This window comes from Myotis yumanensis, unplaced genomic scaffold (assembly GCF_028538775.1).
Source record: "Myotis yumanensis isolate MYYU_CA2020_CCGP unplaced genomic scaffold, mMyoYum1.0.hap1 SCAF_6, whole genome shotgun sequence".
Classification (NCBI taxonomy): Eukaryota; Metazoa; Chordata; class Mammalia; order Chiroptera; family Vespertilionidae; genus Myotis; species Myotis yumanensis.
In genome coordinates, this window is record NW_027223757.1 from 67,245,154 (window position 1) to 67,250,478 (window position 5,325).

A 5,325-nucleotide genomic window follows, 5' to 3' on the forward strand; every position below is an offset into this window, starting at 1 on the left:
CATTTTCCTCTGAAGAGAGGCAACATTTCCCCAGTGGCAGAAAGCCTTTCCCTTACCTGCAAAACACTACTTCTCTGCCCCCATTATTCCTCTCGCTTCTAAAGATAAGTTTGTGGACTATGTGAGTTATTATGTGCTTTTCTTCTTTGAGTTACGCTGGCCTGAGGAGGTTTGAAAACCTTGGATAATATTAATATTAATGAAACAATCTGGGGCATACGCAGCCCAGCGAACAAACTTGGTCTTCATGGGTTGTGCTACATCTCCTCATTAAACATGGAGAGTCTTCCTCTCACATTCAATTACAGATGCTTAAATAACATTTTTCCCTCCTGGCCATCCAAGGTTTTTAAGCAGTAAGGAGGGAAAATAAAAGTCATCTTTTGTTTTCAAATAGCATTCCATTATCACTCTCAGACACAAAGTGCTGTCTACCAGCTGTGAGTGTGTAAGTGACTCACCGGTCAGGGAGGTACCACATGCTCTTTTGAGAAATGATGAATGATTTAAAATTCATGATCTGAGATAAAAATGGCTTCCTGGAGGTTTACTGAAGAGCTGTTATCTGTAACAGCTCATAGAAAGCCACATACTGCTGGTTATGCACTCCTTGAGCAGGCATGTTTCCAGGTCTAGTCTACTCTTGGGTTTTATGTGTTAGTAACTCTTCTGGGAAGCAGGTATCTTTTGGAAGTAGTAAAGATGGCATTCATGAGACAGTATCCAGGGCTGTGTTTAGCAAGCAATTGTCTCAGTGACTTCACATATTTCCTAAACTCTCATAAAATCTGGCCAATGTATTCATTTTTCTTATCTTTTTTTTGCCTTCCCTACCACAGTCCCCATGAAAGTTGTCCAGAGGCCTCTCCATTTACCTTATACACCCACAGGTACTTTTACTCACCCATCAAGGACATTTATCAACTTCCTTAATTGTGAATGCTTGACTTCTCTGGAGGAATAGAGGAGGAAAGGAAGAAATGAACACTTTTTGAAAGCCTACTCTAATCTGGTGCTCAAAACGGCCTCGGATGTTAGTATCATTTCCTCACCTATGGGTGAGAATATCTGGCCCAGAGAAAGCAAGTGGCTTGCTGAATATCATACACGTTTAGCTAATGACGAGTATGAATTCGAACCCAGGCTGTCTGATGCCAGTGTCCATGCTCCTTTGCAAGAAGCACACATCCTTTTTGCCGTGGCTAAGCATCTTTCTGCTTGTGTGATCTAGGCCTGCCCTATGTAGGGTCTACTTCCTCCAGTTTCAACAATCGCTAACTACATTTAAAACCCTTAACTATTTTAAAGGTATACTTGTTCTTGCCTCGTGTAATGGAAAACATAGCAAACAAATAATATCTTCCTTCAAACCTGCTATGTTTGTACCACAATCCAAACCTGTCCTTCCTTCACTGTTTATCTATTAGAAAGAATAATTTGTACTATGACTTCCCTGTCTCAGAACCTAACTTTCTTATTAATCCCTTGCTATCTGGCTTCCACTTCCATTTTGTTTATGAAATATTCTTCACAAGGTCATCAATTGTCTCATATTTATATATGTAAATGCTTCCTTGTATTTCCTAGAAGCATTCTTATTTTTTGATTTCCAGTACAACATAATTTGTGGGGGGTTTTAATGATAATAATAACTATGATATATTGTGTGCTAGTGACCTGCTAGGGTCTCTATATCTTTATTACAATTAATCCTAAAGTGGATCCTTCAGGCTACAAATTATTCATTATTACAGATCAAGAAAATGAGGCTCATAGAGCCTATGTAAGTTCCCCAAGGTAACACTGTAATAGGGAACATCTGAATGCGATCCCATAATTCCTTCCTTTGAAAGTGCCATCTTTACTGACTTTCTTATAGTCCATTAATTATGGCATTTTCTGTGATTTCAAGACAGTCACTTCTCTCTCTTCATTAGGTTCTTTTCTCTGAAAACGTCATCCTCTATGCCAACTGTCTTCACCAGATAGACTAACTGAAATCTGAACTCCATTGCATACTTCCTACACCCTTCCCTCCTCCTGTGCACATATCTCCTCCCCAAGAGCTTCACTGTTTTACCGCCAGTTATGCTAAACACTGTCAGCTAATTAGTCCTGAAAATAATGCGTTCTGATTCCCCCCCACACCTTAGTTGTCCTGTTGTTAATTCTATTTTATTATTATTTTTCCTAACCAACATCTCCTTTCCATTGATAATGATATAAAATAGGTAATTGTTTTTGCCTAGGCTTCACCAATAGCTCATTACAAGATCATTATGAGATTTGAACACAATGTCAAATAAATCTTCTTAACATGTGTCTTCATTCATAGCATTTCCTTGCTCATGAAGCTCCATAAGATTCTACTTAACTCTTAAGTCATACAAATAGTTCCTTCCTTCATGGGGCACCGATGTCTTTAATACAGTCAAAACCCCATAAGTAATCTGTATTCAAGTCAAAGAGAATTAAAGGTACTAGAATACTCATTTATATACCTTTGTGCTTTTAGCAGACAAAGTTAATTTTCTTCTATATATCTTTTTATAAAGCTTACTTGTTGATTATATACTATGGTGTTGTGTGTGTATACTCACATAGATATCTATACCTATATCATCTATATCTATATCTTTATCCATCTATCTATCATCTATCATCTATCTATCATCATCTATCTATGTATTATTCCACAGTGCATATTTGTTTTAAAAACACTAGTCATCTTTTATTTTCAAAATGTTATTTTTTGAACTATATATTTTCTAAAAAATAAATGGAAGTTTGGGATATTAGTTAGTAGAAAATCTCTCTTTACACACACACACCCACCCACACACACAAACACAAATATGCAGAATATGTGGTGCAAATACACATATGTAGATATATATATAAACACACATACATACATATGTAGATGTGTAATGTAAAATACAATTAGCTAAGCATGACTTTGGATTTGGGTGTATTCTTAAAACTAAGTTCACTTTATTTACATCTAATTGACTTATTTTTCTAATGCCTTTTCCCATTTTTTATGCATCTTGATCATTTTTCAGCAAGCGCTTATGTTCTCCATGAAAAATCATGCTTTTTCTGTACATCCAAGTTTTTATAAATACTACATATAATTAGAAAGAACAGACAGTGTGAAAATGAGGGGGATGTAACAAGAACCATTAAGCAAAGGTCTTCTGTTTTAAAATATTGTTTCTTGATTTATTGTGTGTAAGTATCCTGAAAGTATCTTTCTTTTCTCATTGTCTGTTTTTTTCCTGGTGTATTCATCTATAAATAGATGTACATAATTGCACATACTAAGGAGTTAAAATGAATTATTAAGATAATCTGATATTTAGTACCACTTGTAAAAACATTTAATTTGTGGAATTGTTATTATCTGAAAACAGATTTTAAAGTTCTTTCTTTAGTGCTATGTAGCTTTTTTGTATGTGATGTTATACACAATTTCTTTACACTCTAATGGTAGGTTGAAAAAAACTTATCCAGATACAGGATGAAATAATAAATTGAGAACTAAAATCCATGCTACAAAATGCTTCCTTTTAATGGAACTAACAATATGCCTTAAATACCTCCAATTGAGGGAAAATCCAATTTATTGACTTTAAAAATGATAACATCACATGATAAAGACAATATAATCTTGTGTGTGACAGAGATAAAAATATTCACCAAAGGATCTATTTACTCCTCTGTGTTTCCCATCCCTCCTTGCAGAGCCACATGACTGTTGACCAATGAGATTGATGAATGACCTATGTCATTCCCAGGCTGAAACAATGCAAGCCTATGCACAATTCTCCTGTCCATTTTCCTCTTTTGTGGCAGCTAAAGAGGTTAACATAGTCCAAGATACCCAGCCATAGATGATGGTACTTCTGTCTGTCTGAACCCTGGAGAATGTGTAGGAAACACACACCTCCCCTGCAATCCCACACAATCATTGCATTAGCATTGCAGTGTAAGCAAAAATAAACATTTGTTTTGATAAGCCACATTAATTCTGGGGGTTAAATTCTTAGTGCAATATAACAGTGCCTATATTAGTAAATACAATACCAATGCGAATTTAAGATGAAAAACCTTTATTACACATCTATTTTAAGACTAATATTGTCCTTTTATCATAACACTGCATATAATTTCTCACTCAGAAATCAGTTCTTCTGTAGAAAGAACATCATTCTGATGGTATTCTGAAATCATAAAAAAAGCTCCAAAGATAATGTTATTTATTTAATTAGTTCATTTTAGAAAATACTTGGTATTTTCAGAATTTAAATGCCTTAACCACTTGGCAGTGCCCTCAGCAGTCCCGGGTCTGTCTCTTGCTTCAACAATGTTTGGGCAGAACAGACCCAGGAACAACCCTTCTTCCAACCTCCCCCCTACTCTCCTGCTTCTTACCCGGTCACCACCTTCAGAACCACCTCAGCCATCCTCAGCCTCTGAGGCCAGCCAACACTGTTTTGTTTTTCTTACCTTATCTTCTTGTTGACAAACAACCATGAGCTCCCAAATTCATCAGAATTATTCCACCGAGGTGGAGGCTGCTGTCAACCGCCTGGCCAACCTGCACCTGCAGGCCTCCCACACCTACCTCTCTCTGGGCTTCGGTTTCCACCATGACGATGTGGCTCTCAAGGGCGTGGGCCACTTCCTTCTCAAGTTGGCAGAGAAGAAGCTGAGGGCACTGAGCCTCCCGAAGATGAGTGGGCAAAACTCAGGAAGCCATGGCAGCCGCCCTGGCCTTGGAGAGGAGCCTGAACCAGGCCCCTTTAGAGCTGCAGGCCCTGTGTTCTACTCATGCAGACTCCCCTCTCGACAACTTCCAGGAGAACCACTTCCTGGGTGAGTAGGTGAAACTCATCAAGAAGATGGGCGACACCTGGCTCACCCCCGCAGGCTGGCCCACCCCCAGGCTGGGCTGGGCGAGTATCTCTTTGAAAGGCTCACCCTAAAGCATGACTGGGAGCCTTTGGAGCCCAGAGGCCTTTGGGGAGACTCTGCATTCCCCTGGTGTCTGGCTTTTGCCTGACCCTCTCCCCGAAACCACTAGCTGTCCCTTTAATCACCCTGAAGCCCTCTCCCATGCATTGGACCAAATGGAAACAATAAAAATTTTTTGCAGCAATACATAGATAGATAGATAGATAGATACTTTAACTACTTAACGCTGTCAAAATTAAAATCATGGTATAGAGTGTATTTAAAAACAATTTATAGTACATTCTTCCAACTTAATTATCATATAGCTATTAAAATAAAACAAATGGTAATGAGCCCCCAAAGAGA

At 38.0% G+C, this 5,325-nt stretch overlaps 1 pseudogene; it reads left to right on the forward strand.

Annotated features, from left to right (window-relative positions):
• Positions 1–4,537: 4,537 nt before the first annotated feature.
• LOC139012879 (ferritin light chain pseudogene) lies at positions 4,538–5,068 on the forward strand (annotated as a pseudogene).
• Positions 5,069–5,325: the final 257 nt, after the last annotated feature.